The 24189-nt window shown below is 42.2% G+C and overlaps 1 protein-coding gene across 3 annotated transcripts in view; it reads right to left on the bottom strand.

Annotated features, from left to right (window-relative positions):
* The window catches only part of LOC126350474 (transmembrane protein 65), a 532028-nt gene that overhangs the window by 507148 nt on the left and 691 nt on the right, over positions 1-24189 (bottom strand). The window lies entirely within an intron of this gene.

The following is a 24189-nucleotide window of genomic DNA, read 5'->3' as shown; positions in this document are numbered from 1 at the left end:
CAGACGCCAACGTGGACAAAGTACGGCATGCGTTTGCAAGGATTCCGACGGAATCCGTGCGTATGGCTGCCAGAGATGTGGAAATGAGACTATCAGCAGTGCACAATGACTTGCATGAAAGGTTATAGCTGTATCCTTACAAGGTGCAGCTGCTTCAGGAATTAAACCCTATGGGAAAAACTCGGCACCAACAGTTTGCAGTGGGAATGCTAGGGTTAACTAACGCAAACAATGACATTTTGGAAAAAATTTGTGCCTCAGATGAGGCAATGTTTCATATATCCAGCATACTGAATTGTTATAATGTTTGTATATGAGGTTCACAGTATCCTCATGTTACATGTGAAATGGAAAGAGATAGCCCCAAGGTCAATGTTTGGTACGGACTGATGCATAGTTGCATCGCCGGCCGTTGTGGCCGAGCGGTTCCAGGCGCTTCAGTCCGGAACCGCGCTGCTCCTACGGTCGCAGGTTCTAATCCTGCCTCAGGCATGGATGTGTGTAATGTCCTTAGGTTAGTTAGGTTTGATTAGTTCTAAGTCTAGGGGGCTGAGACCTCAGATGTTAAGTCCCATAGTGCTCAGAGCCATTTGAACCACTGGAACAGTTGCACCATTGGTCAATTTTTTTTTTTTTTTTTCATAAAGTCAGCCGTCAACGGTGGTGTTTACCTGGACATGTTACAAGAGTTTGCTGAGTCACAATTAGAGCTGCAGAACTTGAAGGCACGCATTCGCAATGCAGCTGAACATTTCACCGCGGAGATGTTGAATCGTACGTGGAGAGAAATCGAATTCCGACAAGACATTATCTATGCCAGGGATGCAAACTTTGATGTGTATGAATGTGGAAACAAAATTTTATGAGTCACCTTACTACATGTTCAAGACCATTTGTTAATATCTATTACAATTTTAAAGGTATTAGTGTCGTAAGTTATAAAGATAATTTATGTACAGCCCGTATTTCAACGGTAAAGAGAGCTCAATTCAGCTTCAAAGAAGTTCGAAAGTATTCACCTTCCACGAGAGTTCACTACCCAGGAATTTGGTGACTTACGCTTCACTAATGTTGCAACTATAGCAAGAGAGTAAGATGTTAGCACGAACCAAACTGTAAGAAACTAATGGTAGCGTCATAACGTTCCTTTCGCCACACCCTCGGAAAGGCTTCGTTTGGTATCACTCTCGACAGCTACCGTGAACCACGCGCCGCGCCCTTAGCGACTTGCGGAGCGCCAGACAAATAACGCGACGCATTGTCCCTGGGGTTTACGACGAAACGTTAATTAGCGGACCACGATTAATTTTCTGTATCGCTACACTATTAAAACCAAAGTCAACAGCGGTTGTCAGTTTCTCTTAGATTCGTGAGTGAGAGACGAGTCGTTTACAGCGAGCGCCGTTTATCGCTTCTCAAGCTCCGCAATTCACGACCTTCCCATTCCCGAAGTTGGAGAAATTTTAGAGTCCATAGTTTCCGTGAAATCTGCCACCCATCTTGTAGGCCAGCGATTCTCAAGCCGTGGGGCGTGCCCTCCTAGTGCTTATCGAAAAAAAAAAAATACGAATTCAAAAACTGATTAACAGTAGCAAAACAAAATACATTCTGACATATTAAAATTTACATTGATATAACGCACTTGTAAATACGACAGTACATGATGCAGTTAATAATTTTTCGGATCATCTGAAGAATGGGACACAACCCGTTGCTTTGACCAATGACGTAGCTTACTCACAGATATTAATGTCTTTATTTTCGAGCCACAGTTAATAAAGCGAGTATCTTCTGTGGCGAGGCATCATCATCATCATCATCATTGTAAATTGAAATAAATGAATGTGTTTTTTAAAAGATAGGGCTAGACATTGTGTGTGATTTTTGTAGCTTGTATTAATTTAAATCATTTGTTCGTTCCAATTCACTCGGAAGTTATTTTCATTCTTCGTAAGTTTGAAATATTTCGAAAGAATTGCTTTTCGTTCAAGACAATATTTACTTTTTGATTTTAGGTTGTGGGTATGGATTTATAGCCGGCCCGCGTGGCCGAGCGGTTTTAGGCGCTACAGTCTGGAACCGCGCGACGGCTACGGTCGCAGTTTCGAATCCTGTCTCGGGCATTGATGTATGTGATGTCCTTAGGTTAGTGAGGTTTAAGCAGTTCTAAGTTCTAGGGGACTGATGACCTCAGAAGTCCCATAGTGCTTAGAGCCATTTGAACCATTTATGTATTTATATATTCCTATGAATACAGATAACTAGAAATAGGGTTCGTCAACTGCAGTACGGAATACAAATTTTACAGTTATCGCCGTTTTTTCGCCTTCGCCGACACTAGTATTACTTAGATATTTTTCAGTCGATACTGGTACTATCGAAGGGCATAAGACCAACATACGCAAAATTTGCAATCTTTATTTCGGGCGATGTATATAGGTAAACTGAAGAATAGGACAAGTGCTAGCAACGATATAAAAAGTGGCGTACGTAACATTGGCATCCTGTACCTCAGTTTATCTATATAGGTCAACCGAAGTACGAGATACAAATTTTACTGTTGTTGGTTTTTCGCCGTCGTTAGTACTGCTATGATAATTTTCAGTCCATACTATTTGTATTGAAGGCGAAAAAAATATTTCGATCCTCCAATATTTGGAGGCACTAGAGATGTGGGTATGGAGAAGAATGGAAAAAGTGAAATGGGAAGACCGAGTAAAGAATGAAGAAGTATTAAGAAGAATTGGAGAAAAAAGAAACAGGCTGAAAGTCATCAGAAAGAGAAAACGTTACTGGATTGCCTATATTGAACTTACTTTGAGGAGGAATAGAAGGAATGCTGGAGGGAAAAAGGGGAAGAGGAAAAAGAAGATATCAAATGCTGGACAATATCAAAAGACAAATACTCAGAAATGAAAAGACTGGCTATGGACAGACAAAAGTGGAAGAGGCTTAACCCATGACAAGACCTGCCGTAAGTCGGAATACCATACTACTACTATTACTACTTCAGTTGACCTGTAAGGTACAGGATGATAACGTTACGTAAGTCGATTTTTTCGTCTTCACTAGCATTAGTATCCTATTCTTCAGTTGACCTACATAGGTCAACTGAAGAATAGCATAGACTACTAGTGTTAGCGAAGGCGAAAAAGTCGACATTCATTCTATTTGTGTCGCGCGCTGCGGTTAACTTATACAGATCCGCTGAAGTTCAGGATACAACTCGTGTGTGTTAACTGAGGTATCCCATGCTAACGTTACTTCTGTCCCTTTTTCTTTCTTTCTTTCTTTCTCTCTTTTCTGCACTAGTATCCCATTCTTCAGTTGAACTGAATAGGACAACCGAAGAATAGGGTATTAGGACTCAATGAAGCGATGCACTTAACATTATGTTCGAAATATGAATGTACGTGATATTTGTATGCCTGCCATCTGTTTTCTCTGTTCTGCATTCCTTTGTTTCTCACCACGCGTCTTTGCTGTTCAATGTGCGCAATAGATAATCTGTGGGAGCTTCTGACGTCGTTGGTCAAAGCCGACGGGTAGTATCTTCAATAATCCCGGCCGAGCTCACAGGCGCACCAGGAATGGCATCGTACAGTTTCGTTACCAATGGATTCGGAATAGACTACACAATAAGTACGAGGAGCATTCGACTTATAACACCTCCGATTTCTTCCTTTTTTTTCAGCACTGGAGACAGAAATATGGAGTTTGTTTTAAAATACGCGTACAGTCGTTGTGAACGCGTGATATAGATGGTAGCACTGCGTGTAATCTTTCGTTTTCTCCATTTGCGTGGTGTGACACCGGCTGAAATTCATCGCCTGTTGAGTGAGACACGTGGTGATGGATTTGTCTAATATGTGTTCTTGAGTGTGATAGTAGAACGTCGCGTCAAAATAAACCAAGACAACACGCTCAGACGGTATGATCGAGCGAGTTGTTTAGGAGGATCATCGAATGAATGTGAAACACATCGCCTCCAGAGATTCCGTGGACCTGTGCACACAGTTACGCTTGTGGACCCGAAAATGCGAAAACTGTATTCCAGGTGGGTACCACGAATGCTGAAGGACGACCAAAAGGCTGCACAGGCGACGTTGACGCGTACGGCATGACTGGACTTCCTTTTCAACGATTGTGACAATGGATGAGGCATGGATGCTGTTTTTTTCAATCCAGAAATGAAGCAACCGTCGGATCAATGAAAGCACACATACTCAAAACCATCAAACAAACAAAAAATTCGGGTAAGCGCCAATGCCTAAAAGTTAATGGCTGTATGCCGGGACAACGATGGTGGATCCTTACTGTGTTCCAAAGGGCACTACGGAGACAAGTGCATCCTACTAAGATGTTTTGAAGAATTAGCTTCTTCCAGCATTGACTGAGAAACAGCCGGAGAAAAAACTGCACGTGTGTTTCTCCAAGACAACGTACCAGTGCATCGGACGAACGCGACGCTTGTAGTTTCTTCGTGGCAACAACGCCTTTGAAGTAATTTCTCGTGCTTTCTACTAACCTGATGAGGCTCCTAGCGACTTTTGTCTGTTTCCAGCAATGAAATAAACTCTCCGTGGTCACCAATTTCCCAGTAGTCAAACGAGACTCCTATAGAAGCGTTCGAAGCGGCCACGGAAACATGGCGCCAATGTTGCGAAAAATGTGTACGGCTGCAGGCAGATAGATCGCGCGCCTTTCTAATTCTACATACAGACATTACGCTCACTGATCCTACATGCACCGTGCGTGTGACTGACTAGCAGTCAGTCCTAGTTAGGTGACGCTGCTATCGCCTGGACGGGTTTATATCGATAGTAGGTAGGTGGTCAGAATATTCCGGCTAATCAGTGTATAATCTAAGTGAGGTATATCAACGTACTATGCTATTTGCAGTCGTAAACGCAAAAGATCTTCAGCTCGTTCCATTAAAATTTCCTCGATACCTCTGCATAAAAAATATTTTCGAGCACTGATCACGTAGAAAAATACCCAGTTGTGAACTATTACCTGAAAACTTTGTTCTGATACAAAACAAGAGCTTCTCCCTATGTACTGAACGTTCAGATAACTTAATGCAAACGGTAATGTCCTCGACAACCACCGATATTTTGACAGGTGAAACCCTGTGTTTTTACGGCCGCTGTGGCCGAACGGTTCTAGGCGCTTCAGTCCGGAACCGCACTGCTGCTACGGTCGCAAATTCGAATCCTGCCTAGGGCATAGATGTGTGCGATGTCCTTGGGTTAGTTAGGTTTAAGTAGTTCTAAAATCTAGGGGACTGATGACCCCAGATGTTAAGTCCTATAGTGCTGAGAGCCATTTGAACCATTTTAAACCTGTCATTTTCAAGGCACAAACGAAACTAGAGACCGCTGTACATGGCAAGTTAAACCTTTGGTGGGCCGGGCCACGTGTGGCTACGTCAACCAAGAACCAAAGCACAGAGTATCCATAAAGACAACATGCACCGTCATGGAGATAAAAAAAAAGGGAGTTGTCATTGTGTCACAAACTTGAAGCCGACATCCGTCAATTTACATAACCCATAACATTATCACCGCATTTATACCTCCAAGGTTCACCATTGTGTTATTTCCCTGCGATGTCATTCTGACGTGTCCATGCACAGTTTCGACCGTTGCGGATATCTATCCACTTTTGTGATCGTATCCCAAATAGCATCTGGTGATTTGATTGTGTAGAGACGTAGCTGTTCCATTAAAATTGCCAGCTTGCGTCGTTTACGGCTGTGTTAATCGATCCGATCGTAATCCAAAGTTTAAAGGAATAACATTTCATTCGCAAGTGGAGCCGTTCAGGCAATATTTTCTTTGGTATACATGAATTATGGTTGCGCTGTTTACTTTTATTCTTACCTGTGTGTTTTTCATTGCCTTTCAAACAGCAAATGCTCCAACATCTGAGCCACACACTGTCAACGGTCTTGTCTCCGCACAACACACTGCTACGTGACCGCTCTGATACCTGGTGCATGCCCTCAATTCCTCCCGCCGATAATTATTCATCTTTCACATTTCCTCCCTACTAGAACAGCTGGAGACAGTAGTCCTGTGTGTGTGTGTGGGGGGGGGGGGGGGGGGGGGGAGAGAGAGAGAGAGTTTTGTGTGTATGGTCGTATGAATGTGTGAATATGGGTACGTGTGCTATGCTTCCTTTCTGATGAAGGCTTTGGCCGAAAACTTACGCGAATACTCTTTTCGTTGTGTTTGTCAGCTGCTCGGCGTGTGACTAGTAATCTATGCGCTTCCCAGTATAGATATTCTCTCATGCAGTTTTAAATACTTCACTGCACTTCAATAGGAACAATGACGTACAAAATTAAAATACGCACTTCACAGGAACAATGGCGTACATAATTAAGATAAAAAAGAAGATAAAAAATGACGCCACACCAAGGTTGTCTGTAGCATAAACAGGGGTTCAGAATGCTGCAATCAAATGTTTTGATCCCGTAGCCAGTGATACAAGCTGCGTGACAGACAGCGAAGCAGAGTTTGAAACTAAACTGAAAACGTTTCCCTTTGACAAAGCCTCTTATTCCGCAGAAGCCTATCTATCATTATAACGTGTAAATGGTGAAGGGGTAGGAATTACTGTCTTTAATTAAAAAACAAAAAAGCTAATGAGTGACAAACATTGAGGAATTTTACAAAAAATACTTGTTAATATGAAATTATTTGTTCCACATCGTTACAATTTATGGTGGATATGTTACATGAAATATCAAACTGACTATTGGTATATCACAAGGTATGGTATATTCTCACACATCTTGAAAAATTCAAAAGTAAAATCAAACGTATGATCAAAGTAGACGTAATTCTAATTGTGCCGAGTTTGGTTATTTCTGAATAACTGGCAGTAACTGGCGAGAAATATTCAGAGGAAAGAAGCAAATGGGCTCTGTTGGAGAGGTAAACTTATATGTTAAATAAGTTGGCTGTCATTACTAAAAAATGACTTACATACATGTTAAAACAAAATATCTATTTTATACAGTGTATGTGTTTGAGACCATACGCTTTATAACTTTTATTGCATGGTGCATTGCCGGAAAATGTTTAAAAAATAATAGTTTTTCTTACATTGCAAATTGCTATTATTGTTCTCACACTGATGGCGCGTAAGTTCCAGAGTGAGAAGATGTGTGAACTACAGAGAAAATAATGCAGTGACAATTTAATAAAACAAGAACTATATTCCGCATAGAGGTATATCTGTAAGTTGTTCTGCGTGTTTGTTATTTCAATAATCGTTCACTTTGTTCACGTGCACAAGATACGGTAGTACTCCTTGCTTCTTTCCTCATTTGACACGTTTATGGGCTAGCATAGAACACGTTTCCTGCAAACGTGATCATTAACAATGTTATGCATACGAGTTGAAAACTGAAAATATAACGAACAATAAGCAGTACCTATACGCAAACAAGCATTGATTTCGGTGTTCCAGCTTCATTTGCTATCGGTTCAAATACAGTAAAAACAGAATTAAATGGATTTCGAGAGCACGCTTTTGACGTCACTTCCTTCTCTTCTTGTTTATTTGTAATATATTTAAATAAAAGCAAAAGACATTAACAAGGCCAAACGCGTCATGTTATTCGAGCAAATACGCATTCCAGAACAGAAAAACGTTCGAAATTGCCTTCCTACTTTATTAATGTAAGTGCTGTAAATTTTAATATTTAAGACAGTTGTTGCGTGCACACGACAGAAATAATGAACAAGAAGCAATCGTAAACAGTAGTCTACTAATGTTTTGGGCTATTTAAGATGGCGGCAGGCCCCCACCCATTCTGGCTTCAAAACAACCTAAGTATGCATACGTCTACAGTGTCGTCTTTTTTATCTCCACAACTAGTCCCACACAACCAAAGACAATTAACGTCAAGCGTTATCGACAATGAGCAGGCAGCGTTAATTGCAATCGCAAATCTGTTCGGCTGTTTGAAGCGTGTGCAACGGTAACGGTTACTCATAAGCGCCATACACGCTTACGAACAGCGAAGCAAGTCTGCGATTGCAGTACACTGCCTCGGTGCCGACAAGCGATGGTATATATAACACCGGAGTAGTGTCACTAAAGACGTTATCGGGATTAGACTAGCTGGTGACCTTATAAATAGATGACAGGGAGTGAAATTGTTGTTTAATTGATAAACAACCGGTTTCGAGGCCTAAAGGCACATCATAGGTGTACACATAACTCCGAGTCAAGATGATGTTCAGTGAATACTGTCTACATCACGCTGGCGAATGAAGCGTGACAAAGAAGTGATCCATTAATTTCGTAAAAAAAACTGCCGATGAGTGGCTCAAATAGTCATAGACTCCAGTTTTAAAATTTGTCTGCGACGGCAGGGCAACCCAGTATTAGAGTAGAAGATGCCCGCACAAGCGACTAAGACGGAGTTATAAATAGAGACAGGGTTTTTGCTTCAGTTCTGCCTGGAGTCCTCCTCTGTCCCTGGTTAAACAACAGAGGGGCAGCGTTAGCACTACTTGCTCATCCGTTGTTAATTAATATTTTACTAATGATGAAGCCTGACTTCAGTTATCTTCGATTATGCGGTGGCGATCGGTGTTCTCGGTGAGTGTTAGCCACACTATATTACATACAGTCATAACACTCTCTGATGTGAAAGTTGTTACCGTTTGACAGCTCGAGCGACACACAGCACTCCAAGTGGTGAGAAAGCAGTCACAATCGTCGTAAGGATAATGTTTCGTTTTAATTAGTTTCTACTTAATTAACGAAATAGTTGTTATATTTATGCGTTCCATGCGTTAGCAAATTACCAAGAGACATAACCTATCGTGAAATATGTGTAAAACAACTGAATCAGGCTGATTCAGTGATATAAGCTACAATTTATTTATGAAGAAATACTTACGAGTATGTGTAATATTGCCGCTTATTCCGCTGAAAGCAAGAGAATATAGGCACATATTTCACGCACGATACGCATACATTTCTATTGTTGTCTGTTATTAGCACAGGCACTTTCCCTGACACTTGAAAATTTTTATCGTATCTAACACACGACTTTCTAATAAACGAATATTTTTGTAACAGTATTACTTTTGCTTCCAAAGCGAATGTGTTCAATAATATTGGGTTTTGTGGCTTAGATTTAGGGATAACAGTGGAACTGGTTTCTTCCTGGTTGGGCAGCAATTTTATTGTTTTTAACTATTTATTATCATATCTGTGCTGCTTTCCCTTAAGCTACAGTTGTTATGGCTTACTTGATACGTTAAGTAATGCAAGTACTACATTCTTTGTGTGTTACCTACGTTCCACATTCTCTGACTTGGCTATACGTGTAGCGAACTCTGCTTTCGTTGGCTAAATACACAACGTCTCTCTAGAAAAGATCAGGTCTTTTGATGTTCAATAGCAATTTTTTATTATTAAAGGAAACGGCATTATTCCTATAATGCACCGCTTCGTATCTTCCAGGGTCCTTAGGAAACTAAACAATAACAAATGTCGTGTCATTTTTTAGTTATCTCTGTTGGTCCATTACGGCCAGGGGACATAGGTTGGTAAGTATTCTTCAAATCAATAAACTTTACCAACAGCCGTACAGATATTTTATTTTATTCTGAAAGCAACCAGTTTCGGTAACTTATTTTGCTCTTTTCAGGCCCCATACGCTTCTTTCAAATCAACGAACTTATAGTATCACGCCATAAAACTGGATATCGTGAATTCCAATCGTGCAGTTGTTTCGGACGACGGAGTGTCGCGATTATTATGTTAGACTGTGGTGTTAGCTTTCTGTCTACGGCCTCTTTTGGTTCCTGGTTGACATAGCCCCGCCTGGTTTAAGCTGTCATGCATAGCGATCTCTCGTTTCATTTGTGCCTTGAAAATGACGGAGAGGTTACCTTTCTAAATATTGGTGGTTGTCGATGACGTTACCCAGCTGCGTTCTAGGAAGTTATTTGTTTCGAGATATTAGAAGAATCCAGAAACATTTGAGATAAAGAGTGTACGTGTTTGCATTATGCGTAAAGGCTCTGAGCACTATGGAACTTAGCATTTATGGTCATCAGTCCCCTAGAACTGAGAACTACTTAAACCTAACTAACCTAAGGACATCACACAACACCCAGTCATCACGAGGCAGAGAAATATGCGTAAAGCGAAGGCGATAGTATGGAAGAGATCAGGGTGCGTACATAAGTTAGTAATCATTTTTCTATTGTTCCATTTTGAAATGAACTCGACTCTGCTCAGTGAGTTGCGAAGAACGCAATGTGTAAAAAGCTACGTATACAAATTTGTAGACTTACTGAAGGAGATAAAAAGAAATGTTTGCGTTATTGAACACAAATGTCACAAATATACCGTTTCCCCACTAAGAGACAGAAAAGTTTTTGACGCTATACTTCCTTAGGCCAATGTTTACAGCTGTTTTGACTGCTTCGTATGCATCATTGTGATATGCAAAACAATTTCGTCTTACTGCTAGAAAAGGTAAGTTTTCGTTACTGATAGATGTGTACACGTCCCTGGTTTACAAGGGCGTGCAGAAAAATAATGCCTCCTGTTTTTTATGTGGAAACTCTTACAGCTTTTGAAATAAAACAGTCGTCAGTAACATTCTACATCTTTATTCCTCATATCTACATATTTATTTCTCAACATAGTCACGTTGGCGACAAACACGTTTCTCCCAGCTAGTTGACACTGTCACTGTAGAATGTTTCAGCCGGCCAGGGTGGCCGAGCGGTTCTAGGCGCTACAGTCCGGAACCGCGCTACCGCTACGGTCGCAGGTCTGAATCCTGCCTCGGGCATGGATGTCTGTGATGTCCTTAGGTTAGTTAGGTTTAGGTAGTTCTACGTTCTAGGGGACTGATGACCTCAGAAGTTAAGTCACATAGTGTTCAGAGCCATTTTTGTAGAATGTTTGACTGTTGACGGAACCACAACGTCACCTCTGCTTGAATCGCTTCATCACTATCAACGTGAAGTCCTCAAAGTTATTCATTATGTTTTGGAAGAGGATGGAAATCAGGTGGTGCCAAATCGGGACTGCGTGGAGGATGATTGATGACAGTAAATCCAGGGCGTCAGAGTGTTGCAGATGTCGCAGCGCTCATCTGTGGTCTAGCATTGTGATGCTGAAGGAGACGGTGCTTAAGTGTAGACGATCTCTTAGAATTAGAAACTCGATTAAAGCACGCCGTTTCTCCCGCACCGATACTTCGTCACAGACTGCCATATTACACGCTACAATTCAGATCCCTCTAGCGCAAGAGGGCTGCAAATACTCGCATGTAGACATGAATAATAAAGATGTACAACGTTATAATGTTTTTTTTATTTCAAAACGCCTTAAGAGTTTTCACATTAAAAATTCGGAGACATTACTTTTCAACACGCCCTCGTAAATTATTATGGTTTATGTTACCTCGTGTTTACATGAAGATTTATACTGATGTTCACAGGTTCTTTATGGCTGATTTCACTGCAATCAAGTTAACTGACATGCATCTCATTTATGGGGAGGCACGATGCAACAATCCAGCAGTAAGACCCCTTTATACAGAACTGTTTCCAGGGGGGAAGTTACCATATTGCGTCACTTGTCAAAGACTAATGACTCTCTTTTCGTGAAACAGTATTCCTTAGATCAGGCCGACTGGATATTGGTAGACCTCGCACTATTCAGTTTGAAGTTCAAATGGTTCTGAGCACTATGGGACTTAACAGCTGAGGTCATCAGTCCCCTAGAACGTAGAACTACTTAAACCTAACTAACCTAAGGACATTACACACATCCATGCCCAAGGCAGGATTCGTACCTGCGACCGCAGCAGCAGCGCGGTTCCGGACTGAAGCGCCTAGAACCACTCGGCCACACCGGCCGGCTCAGTTTGAGGAAGCTCTATTACAGCGAAATGAGAACATGCTCAGCACCAGCACACTATCCACAGCCAGTACCTCCAAACTTCAATGTGTGAAACGTCCTGCATGAGCGGGCATGCATCCATTCCACTATCGGAAGGTACGAGACCATCAGCTGTTGATTTTCTCCACCACGTGGAATTCAGCCAATTATATCTGCACCATATTGTAAACATCCCTGCCTTCCAAATATGTGCTTTGTTCACTGACGAGGCTGACATTGGAAGGGAAGGATAATTGAACAGCCACAATAGCCACGTCTGCAAGTTTGAAAATCTTAAGGCAATTCGTGTGTTGCACTATCAATGGAGATTTACTACAAATTTTTGAACTGACATGATGTGATATCGATAGTTCCGATGCCACAGCGCAGGTTGGCATTACGAAAGCGGAAATCTTCGCCGACGACAGCGCCCTCTAGCCGACGCTGTGCAGCTCTACGAGCGCCGCTCTACTTTCGCCCAGTTCAGTTCATGAAGGGGGGACGGCCCAGAACCATTGAGACTTTCTTATCTGGACTTGGCTGCACACCTACGTGCTCACCTGTACCAAAGATACGTATTCATTTAGAGATGTTCATACACCAGTAAAAAATCTCATTTACTTTACTTGCACTACCGACGTGCTTTACCTCACCTGCTCCTACTCGTTTCCTTTCATTCGGCCTCTTTGTCCTTGGTCAGTTTTCACGGGCAGACCTACGCGCTGCCTTCCAGGCGGGATACAAAACACTGTAGACGACTATTGTTGATTGAGTCGTCTTGTATCTTCTGTCTAACACACTCGGCAGAAGAAACTATCGTATCCTTCTCCGTCAAGTATCACCAGAAATTTTTAATATTTAAGAATCTTCAAAACCGTTCTTTACTAAAAATAAAGGGTCTTATGAATTAATGAGATTCACAGTGAAAGAAGACCTTATAGCCGCTTTCGCTGTTCTGTAGTTCTCTATTAGGAACGCGCCATTTGCACCATTACATATGGGTCCTCCGCTGATGAAATTATTAGCCCTCGAACAATCGGGAAGCTAAGATGCTCATAGTTCAGTTGTAAACCGAAGATGTTAATACTTAAATAGATTGTCGTCAGTAATAAAACTGGCCTTAAGCACCGGTAGGTGAATGTCAAACTGGATTCTCGGAGTGCCAGGGCTATTAAGCAAAAGTGAAAACGGCGACAGTTTGTTATGCCAATGCTAAGAAGTGGTAATTGGTGGTGTTGGACCAGAAGCCACCAATTACGAGTCCGTAGCATTGACATAAACTGTCGCCGTTTTCACATTTAATTAATGGTCCTATCAGCTCGTGTGACCAGCCTGACATTCACCTACTGGTGCTTAATGCCAATTTTATTATTAACAACAGCCTATAATGGATTAGCATTTTTTATTTACAATTAAACTACTGGACACCGTAGCTTCCAAATTATTTGGGGGCTAACAATATTATCACCTGAGGACGCACCTGTAATGGTGCAAAACATGTAGCATTAGTAGTAAAGGATTACAAAACAGCTACAACGACTTGAAGAGTCTTCATTCACTGCGAAATCCATTAATTCACAACACCTTTTTTTTTAGTAAAAACGGTTTTGAAAATTTTTAAATGTTAACAATGTATTTTTTCTATCTGTGGCTACTCTTTGTACAAAAAAGTATTTAATTATCAGAAATGCTAGAGAACGTCCCTCTAGGAGTCAGGCCACGACTATATTTCCAGCATGACGGAGCCCCACCACACTCTGCTGTTGATGTCATAACATTTAGACAATGTTGTCCCCGTTGGTAGAGATGGGCCAGTGCCGTAGCCAACACGTTCGCCCAACTCTATAATCTGGATTTTTTGCGGGGGGGAGGGGGGGGGGGGGGGAGATGAAACGCTTGATGTACGAGACACCGACAGACGTGTCAGAATCATTAGCACACAGATGTCAGTTGTGCATTAATCTGAAAGGACATTTTCAGCAACATCTGGAAACAATATCCACCACACTGCCGTTTGAGCACCGTCTCAGAACATCACTAGCGTAAAAAACTTTATAGACCCCTCGAAACGAAACGGTGCACCTATGACATTTTTGTCACATAAACAAGAGTTAAAAAGTCCTCTAAACGCACTAAAATTTTGTACATTTAGAGTTTTTACATCCTTTATAAGTTGCTGGAATCAAGCAATTTTTCAAACCTGTTTCTCATATTCGGTAGACATTTGAGATAAAGCATTAAAGAGCACACCTTGTTCCGCGACGATGCCCGCTAGCGGCGAGAGCTACCGATTTCCTTGGCGGGCGGCCAGGGTGGCTATTGACCTAGCGAGCGCCGGCCTTCTGAACTGAAGAAGGGCAGTGATCTTCCTTTTTGATAGCCATGTTACTGGACACGAGCTTCGACTGTCCTCCAAGTGTCAAAGTGTGGTAGAATTCACCGTAATCTTGGAGTGACCAGCTAAATAATTCCGAACAATGTGAGATACTTATTATCTGCAGACGTACGCATTTGTGTAGCTCATAGACCGCATGTGACAATAAATGCGGCTCATTACGAAGCATACCAGTTTTTTTTTTCTCTTCTTAGGTGTTTATTTACTCAGAGTCGTGAGAGAAGCCATGAAAAATTTGAAGTTTGTTGATGTCGTTCTGATTGTGGCAGACAACAAAGGGCTTGGAAGAGCAGTTGATGGGAAAGAACAGTGTCTTGGAAAGAGTTTCTAGGACGAACACAAGCAAAACTAAAACAATAATAGTAATGGAAAGTAGTCGATATAATCAACGACGCTGAGGGAGTTATTTATAGAAATGAGTCACTAAAAGTAGTCGATGAGTTCTGCTATTTAGACAGCAAAATAACTTTATGACCTAAGTAGAGGATATAAAATGCATATTGGCAATAGCAAAAAAAGCGTTTCTGAGAAATTTTTTAACATCGAGTATAAAATTTAATGTTACAAAGCTTATCCTAAAGGTATCTGTCTGGAATGTAGCCTTGTACTAAAGAGACATCTGGACAATAAGCAATTCATAGACAGGAAGTTTTTGAGTTATGGTGACACAGGAGAAGGTTGAATATTAGGTGGGATCAAATAGCTAATGTAGAGATGATTAAAAAACTGGGGGGGGGGGGGGAGGGAGGGAGGGAGGGAGGCAGGGGTGAAAGATATGATAATTAAATCGACACCCTAGCTGCAAAGAGGCGTTGATATACATCTTTGGGGACATGTTGAAAATGTGTGCCCCGACCGGTACTCGAACCCGGGATCTCCTGCTTACATGGCAGACGCTCTATCCATCTGAACCGCCGAGGGCACAAAGGATAGCGCGCCTGCAGGGACTTATCCCTTGCATGCTCCCCGTGAGACCCACATTCCCAACATGTCCACTCAACTACATTGGTAGTGCGCCTAATAGATGTTTGCCCTTCACACTCATTACTCGGTGGCTCAGATGGATAATCAAAAACTCACCTGGACTATAATAAAAAAAAAATTGAGTAAAGGAATCAGCGATCAACTTGAACAACGGACATCTTGTGACGTCCACACAGACCAAACGCAATGGAAAAAAAGGATAGAGCATCTGCCATGTAAGCAGGAGATTCCGGGTTCGAGTTCCGGTCGGGGCATACATTTTCAACATGTCCCCAATGATGTATATCAACGCCTGTTTGCAACTAGGGTGTCGATTTAATTATCATTTCATTCTATAGAAGCTGCACGGTCATCAATGGTATCTGTTCTTTTGGGAACAGATACTGACTATATATAAATAGTAAAAAAATATATGTTTGACACGACCTGACTATAAGAAAAATTAGTTGATAAGACTTATCATGAAGCATCACGAAAGCGTCCATTTGGTAATGGAGGGAAGTGGGAAGAGAGAGGGGCTAAAATTGTAGTGAGACGAAAGCTTGAATACAGCAATCAAATGCAAATGAATATAGGTTGTGGCAGTTATGTGGAAATGAAGAATATATAGCCTGGAGAGGTCTACCACATCACACGAGTCTTCGGACTAAAGGCCACAGCAACAAAAACAAGTCTTGACGTCCTGTAGGCTTCCTCGTTTAATGATGAGGCCTCCTAATATTTTGCAATAGCCTTTCACAAGTACGATGGACATTCAATAGGTAAAGTAACACATTTTTTCCTCGTCAATTTCGGTTCAAAAAATATGGAATTTGTGGCGGAACATCGTGGAATATTCCCGTTTCAGGACATGTAGCTTCATGAAGTTTCGATAGGTGGCGGTGCTATACCTAGCCTTCAAAATGGCGTCTGTACAGGGGGTGCCTTCCAAGCAGAGATCTGTCACTGAGTTTTGGCGGAAGGCTAGAGCTTCGCAGATATTCATAGGCAATTGCAGAATGTCTACGGAGACCTGGCACTGAACAACAGCACGATGGTCGTTGGGCGAGGCGTCTGTCATCATCGCAACAATGTCATACTAACCTCTCCGATCTGCGTGTGCCGGCTGTGACTCGCTGCGGTCCCTCTCATTCGAGGTGATCGACGGATCACAATCAAACACCTCGCTGCACAAATGGACGTCTTTGTTGGTAGGGCTGAAACACTCGTCCACTAGTTGAGATACTCCAAGGTTTTGTGCCGGCTGGGTCCCTCGCCGACTAACAGACGATCATATAGTGCAACGAAGGACTATCTGTACGGAATTGCGTGCTCGTTACCAAGCTAATAGTGGTAATTTTTATCGAACATCGTTACAGACGATGAAACATGGGTTCATCACTTCGAGCCGGAAACAGAACGGCAATCCATGCAGTGGCGCCTCACTACCTCTCTTCTTAAGACAAAATTCAAAGCCGCACTCTCAGCTGGAAAAATAATGGTGACGGTCAATGGGGTTATCCTATTTGATGTCCTCCATCATAGTGCAACGAACAACAGTGTATTGTATTAGCCTCAGGAAATTGAAGAAATGACTTCAGCGTGTTCGCCGACACAAACTTTTCCTTCCCCATGACAACACCAGGTCTGATACAAGTTTGCACATCCGAGAGAAGCTCACAAAACTGTTCTCTCTCATCCACCCCATAGTCTGGATCTTACGCCTTCCGTCTTCCATCCGTTTGGCCCAAAGAACGATGCACTCCACGGGAAGCAGTACATGGATGATAGGGAGATTTTGTTGCAGCAAGGCGTTGGCTCCAATGTCGACCAGTATAGTAGCACCATGTTGGCAAATAGGTCCTCCCATTAAGGTGACGTAAGGCCGTCGCACTCAACGGAGATTATGTTGAAAACTCGGGTTTTGTAGCCAAAAGAGTGGAGAATAATAAGTATTAGAATCGTGAATAAACCTAACCAGCTTTCAGCTTATTGAACGCCGCTTGTAATAGACTTTAAGAGAATGTAACGTATTGTCGATTAGATTTTTTTAAATTTCATTTTATGTCCTTTAAACCATCTACAGACAGACCTGCCGGTCAGCGCAGTATGCATCTGAAGGAACTCTTTTCGTACTTCCATGCAGCTAAGATCCGGACACTGCGAAAACAAACAGGGTGATTAACTTGTTAACCATTTAAACGAGAAGGAAATGCACGCTAGTTTGCAACAAATGATTTCTGTCACTATTCACGTTTAAATCTGAGTAATCATCGATGCATGTGGAATAAAATCGTATCTGTCAACGCTTGATGTTTATTATCTTGCTACATTAAAGAAGCCAGTTAAAGGAATCTACCTGCGGTATGAAATGAAAAGAATACATAAATCTGAAATTTCTAAATAGTATGCCGTTTAAGAGCAATTGTAACTTATAACAGTAGGTAACAACTTTGTTACAAAGTTGTACTAGTGTAGGTTGTTAATCTGCCTTTCTTTTTTCTTTTTCATAGCGCTTACCCGATCTATTAAGGAGTTCGCTTTTGCAGGATTTGGCTAATAGACGGATGTCCTTCCTGACGCCACCACCGTAAACATAACCTAAGGAAGGAAGATCGTGCATGCTCTATGTTGATCGTGTAAAGTTTGTTCTGTGTGATATAATATGTTAAGTGTTTGTTTGTAGTATTCTGTGACAGAGTTGGGTGATCAGTCCAGCATTTGTCTAAACAAGGATTAGAAATCGCCTAAAAACACACTACGACGGTTGTTCACCCGCCGCGCGGATTCAACCGGGTCACCGAATGAGCAGGCGTAGCGGTTAGCACAGTGGACTCGCTTTCGGGAGGACGGTGGTTCAAATCAGCATCCGGCCATCTTGATTTAGGTTTTCCATGATTTCCCTAATTCGCTCCAGGCAACTACCAAGATGCTACCTTTGATACTTGGCACGGCCGATTTCCTTCCACGTGCTGTCATAATTCGAGCTCTCTAATGACCTCGCTGATAACGAGACATTTGACTCTTAGTCTTCTTTCCTTCGATTCGGGTCTGGCTCACCACCTTGATTCGCAAAATAGCATGCTGTGTGTTACGCTATACGAGCAGGTCTGATGTCGGCTTTTAATACCGTTTGATTGTAACTAAACTGACGGTGTCCCGAATGCTGCATTGTGGGCTGAATACATTACAGGACGCTCAAACGTTGTAGGTATATTCATTAATTGGTTCGCTAGCGGAGTATGATGGAAAAAATAATAGTTCCACTTTCCGCCACTAAGTGAAAATATGGAACTATAAGCAATCGGAATGTGAAATGTTTCCTGTTTTGACGTCAGTATGCTGTTCGTCACCTGTCAATGCGTGTTGATTTGTTTTGTGAAGTCATTCTTGGTGTAAAGGGTTAAGAAGGCTGAAACTTTCCATAGGAAACTCAATGGCTATTGAGAAAAAAAGACAGTCCACTGCCGCTAAATTGTTTTACGGAAATGGCAGCAATAGCAACGCTGCACTGCGGGAGTATCGCTGATACAAACAGCAGCGAGGAGATCTCATGTCAATAAATTGGTTAAAGAACGTGTTCAAGACATTTGAAGGAACAGGGGAAATTAGATGGTTCAGCAAGAAGAGGGAGGCGGCGCATTCCCATGGCAAATGTTGATAAAGTTGCTGTAGCTATAGCCGACCGTGCAGTACGTGCCTCAAATTCTGCAGCCAGTGCTAGAACTGTGGCACAGTAATTGTCCCACTCTTGGTCAAAAGCTCAAACGATTTTGCGGCGCATTTTACTCTAGTATCCCCACCAGATTCAGAATGACCACCAAATACAGTCTCAAGAAAGGCTACAACGCATTGACTTTGCCCTTCGATGTTTGGATCGCACGAAAATGGACGACTTGTGGCTGGGGAATATTCTTTGGACGTACAAGACACGTCTTATTTTACGTAGTGCCATGGATGCACAGAACTGTTGCATTTCGTTTTCTACTCCACCACGTGTTGTGCAGGAACATCCAATGCATGCAGCTTATGTGACTGTGTGGTGTGGTTTCACATGCTCCTTCATTCTCGGTCAGCTTTTCTTCGAGTAAATGACAGGTCGCGGACGTGTTAGGTATACAGTGACCTCTACAAGGTATAAGGACCATTTTTTGCAGCACGTGATTCCAGCTTAGCAAGAATGCAACTGTGTCTACACCATTATTTTCATACAAGATAGAGCGACATCGCATGTCGCTTGCCAGGTGAAAGGTTTGCTTTGAAAATCCTTTGGTAACGACCGTATCATCTCTAGGCAATTTCAGGACATGTAGCCTTCCAGACCCTCGACTTAACTCCATATGACTGCTAGTTGTAAGGATATCAGAAAAACTGTGTCTATCGGGTATGTTCCAGACTCTGCCTATTCCGAAGGACAGCGTATGACAACATATCACTCTGGTCCCTCTGGATAAGCTGCGAGTAAATTCGACCATGTCGTGTTACGGATGCAGTATGTTGCTGAGTCGGAAGACCCCGTACAGTCTAAAAGAAGACTATTTGGAAAAATAAAAAAGGTTTACCCCAAACACGTAAGTAGTTTTTATTTTTGCACGACTTTTCAAACGCCCATCATAAGCAATTCGAAGAACAGAAACGAAATTTTTATTCAAAGAGAATAATTGTACTGAAGTCAGTGCCATTTATGATGTTCCCCTGGACATCACAAACCGCGGTACATGGTTCTTAATACGATGTGTAATCACCATGGACAACCATTTATGCTCTGCTGGAGGGTCTGTAACGTACTCCTATGTTGGCATGTTGGTAAGGAGATAGTTCTTGTAGGAGAGCGTTCCATTCCTCCACCAGCACTGTTGACAAACTGGAGGCTCGTTGGCGCAGGTGGACGTGCTGCAATACATCTTCCCGACGCATCCCACACGTGCTCAGTGGGATTTAAGTCGGAGGAATGGGCAGGCCAGTCCATTCACCGAATATCCTCGTTTATACGTTTGTACCAACTACAGCAATCTTTCTTAATGAAGTCAGTAGCTCTTAACCACACCATGGAAATTCTCACGAACGGTTCGTCTGCGGACTTATATTTATTGAAACGGTTTTGCCTCTATTATCATATTTTTCCACCTGTGTCACTTTACGCAATTAGTTATAATACATTCTGCATATGTCAGCTGAGATTACAGATTGAGTACGCTGACGTCAATGTGAATACGTATCGGGAAAAAAATGTACTTTGCGCAACTCAAAAGTTGATTGTGAAGAAATGTACACAGTGAGACAAGAAATCATTCCACTTCAGTACAGCACGCAGTCTGCATTGCTTTTGGCTCAGTTTCCAGTGACGTATGAAAGAACCTCTCTCAAGATTAATCTGTATGCTGAAGAGAAGACGTAATGTACAGGGTGAATCATGTAAAACTTGCACCGCAGATATTGCAGATATGAAATGAGTTATAGACGTGCAGTTTTTACAAAAGGATTAATAGTCAGGGGCTCATATTTTTAGGCAATAAACTGATTGTTATAATATTTAGAAACTGGCAAACATACTTTTTAAAATGGAATAATGCCTTTTGAAATAACAAACTAAAAGTATGGTACAATAGAATGTCAGTGGTGTCCTTTGCAGGAGTCTAGTGCGAGACATCGTATTGTACAAAGTTTCCACGTCGGCACTCGTTTGTACCATTCAGCCCGCGTAATTGATAGGTATCATGTTATGTTTGCTTATAGTATGCTTGTGTGTTCCTCGAGTGCATTGCGACTTGCTAGTCAGTCAGTATGCCGAGAGTGGACGATGGGATTTACCAGTGTAGAAGCAGCCAGTATGCTCATGGTGTGTCGAGAGTGTAGAAAGAATGCAGTTCCTTCTTGCACGGTGTACGCGGCAACAGACGTCAACCACCTTGCAATATTTATCAACCACCTCTTCAGCCAGTTACATGAAAGCAGTCGTATAACTCCTAGACAACGTATCAGAAGGAAACAAGTGATGAAGGAAGAGGGGGACATTAATTCTCTTGCAGCTGATCCGCGCGTTAGCTCCCACGCAATCGCCCGAGGACGTGGTGTGAGGCAGGAACCTGTCCTATGCATTCTCCATCGACACAGGTTTCATTCCTATCACATATCTCTCCTTCAAGAGAACATGGGAACGATTATGAAAATTGTGTTTACTTCTGTACATGGGCATTAAGACAGGATACTCCAGATGTATCTTGTTGAGTGATGAAGCCACATTTACCAATCACGGCCAGATAAGCAGCCCAAACATGCTCTACTGATCCGCTGACACTGTTCGCCCCCGGTAGCTGAGTGGTAGCCGGCAACATAGCTCAGCGTGTTCGGCCAGAGAGCCGATTGGCCTCTGTAATAAAAAACTGAGTGGAAGGATCAACCACCGAACTTGAACAGGATGTCTTGCGACGTCCGCAACGACCGAACACAACGATAAAAAAAGTGGTCAGCGCGACAATGTCAATCCTAAGGCCCCAGATTCGATTCCCAACTGGGTCGGAGATTTTCTCCGCTCAGGGACTGGGTGTTGTGTTGTCCTGATCATCATCATTCCATCCCCATCGACGTACAAGTCGCCGAAGTGGTGTCAAATCGAAAGACTTGCACCCGGCGAACGGTCTACCCGACGGGAGGCCCTAGTCTCACAACATCTACTACTCTATCTGTTGACAATCTCCGTTAGCTTCGTCAGGTGGAAAGTCAGCATCTAAGGTGTCCAACCGCGTGGAGTGGGATAGTGAACCAGCAGCCCATGGGCCCTTTTTTCATAGACAGAACACATGAATGCTCGCAAGTATCGCAGGCTCCTAACAGACTATCTTCCACGGTTGCTAGAGACGTTCCTCCGCATACTAGGATGGACCAGTGGTACCAACATGATAGCTGTCCAGACTATGGTGCATGAAATACTGCAGCATGTCTTCATGCATTGTTTCCAAATCGTTGGATTTGACGCAGAAGACCTGTACCTTGGCCGGCCCGTTCCCCGGATTTGACGCTTGTAGACTTTTATTCTGCGGGGAAAGCTGAAAGACGCCGTCTACAAGAAGATACCAACTACACGCGATAATGTGCAACGACAAATTATTGTAGCCTACTCGGACAACCTCGCTGAAATGCTAGCGAGTGTGCAGCAGTCGTTCCATAACAGACTGGAAGCGTGTTGCCGCTGCCGGTGGTCATTTTGAACACAACCTGCGAGGGTAAATTGTCTCGTTACTGGTAAGAATCCACATAACTAGTGTATGCACGTCTGTTGTTCTTTAGTGTATGCAACCACAGGTATTGTACAATAGTCGGTGTGCGAACTTTTCAAAATACGATATCTCGTAAACTACTCCCATTAGAATCCTGCAACATACACCATCGATATTCTAATTTAGACTACTTTCAGTTTGTTAATGTCAACAGTTGTCATTCGGCTTAAAAAGCGTAGTTTGCACAAAAATACACGTTCTAAGTATTATTACAATCTGTTGTTTGGCTAACAATACGACTCCCTGACTTGGATAATTGGAATGAGAGTAACCGATCAGCGCTGAAGAAACAAAAGCATGACTGTTCAATATGAAGACAAAAGCCGCCATTAGCCGAGGCAACTAAATATGAAAGTTATGAGCCCAATGCTGCAGAAAAAGTGCAAGTATAACTAATTGTTTGTCGACATATCGTAAACCTTTTTTCGTCCGATTATTACAGATATCTTCCGCCTGAATGGATCATAGTAACATGCATGTTCAACAATCAGATCCACTTCACACGTCGAGCATGTCATCTACACTTCATACATGTACACAATTATACCTGCACATATACTAGACACTCATATTATTGTGTGGGGCATATCGTCCCTGAATTAAATTAAAAATATTCCCCATCCCCTAGTTCTGACCAAGACATCCCAATCATGGGTTACTCGAACAGCCAACTATATCAAACGAATGAAAAGTACCAAACAAATAGCTGAATATTCGCAATCACAGAACTATCTAATACACACAAAACTAATTATACAAAGCTGAAGTCGAATTTCGAATTCGTGACTTTAAAGTGGTACCGAATTTGTTGGCGCGAGAAGCTGTCTAAGGACACCAAGTTTCCGTTGCCACAATGACCGTCGTACGAATATTCAGATCAAACAGACACAGGTCGCGCACAATTTGATTCTTAGCACCGGCTTCGCTCGTCAGACCGCATCTTCCGACAACGTACGAATATTCAGATCAAACAGGCTCAGGTCGCGCACAATTTGATTCTTAGCACCGGCTTCGCTCGTCAGACCGCATCTTCCAACAATCACTGGCCTAGTTGCGTCAATGGGCAATACCGATATCAAAAGCTAGACTTCATCTTAAAACATTATTGTTAAGGAAATATTCTCATCCCAAGTAAAATAACAAGTGATTATTCACTGGTTTGAAAAAGTATCGTTTAAATGCACATCTCTAATAAATCTTTTCTCAGTTGTTCCCAAAACAACTGTAACACGTGCGCAGACTAGGCCGATTTCGTACCCATGACAAATAAGTCAATGTGTCAAGTTCGTTCACGATAGGACACACATTTTGAATGTCGTTAGCTGTCTAATAAATCACTGCTGGCATATTATTCTAGCATTGTTTTCGACCTGACGGTAACTAATAATTGTAATCACATACTGTACTCTGTACGCATCGTGAAGCTAGTCGCGAAAGAAGACTCGTATAACTTTGTTTATAATTCAAACACTTGGTCGTCACTAGAATTCTATGCGAACTGGAACAACAAGTTAGTAGTTGTTATGGGTCTGAAATTAATGAGCAATATACGTAAAGAAACAGGTTTCTGGAAGCAGGAACATAATGAAGGAACAAGGAAGCTTCAAAAAAGCGAAA

The sequence above is a fragment of the Schistocerca gregaria genome, chromosome 1, assembly GCF_023897955.1.
Source record: "Schistocerca gregaria isolate iqSchGreg1 chromosome 1, iqSchGreg1.2, whole genome shotgun sequence".
Taxonomy (NCBI): domain Eukaryota; kingdom Metazoa; phylum Arthropoda; class Insecta; order Orthoptera; family Acrididae; genus Schistocerca; species Schistocerca gregaria.
The sequence above is the reverse complement of the archived record's forward strand: the minus strand, read 5'-3'. Positions and strand labels throughout refer to the sequence as shown.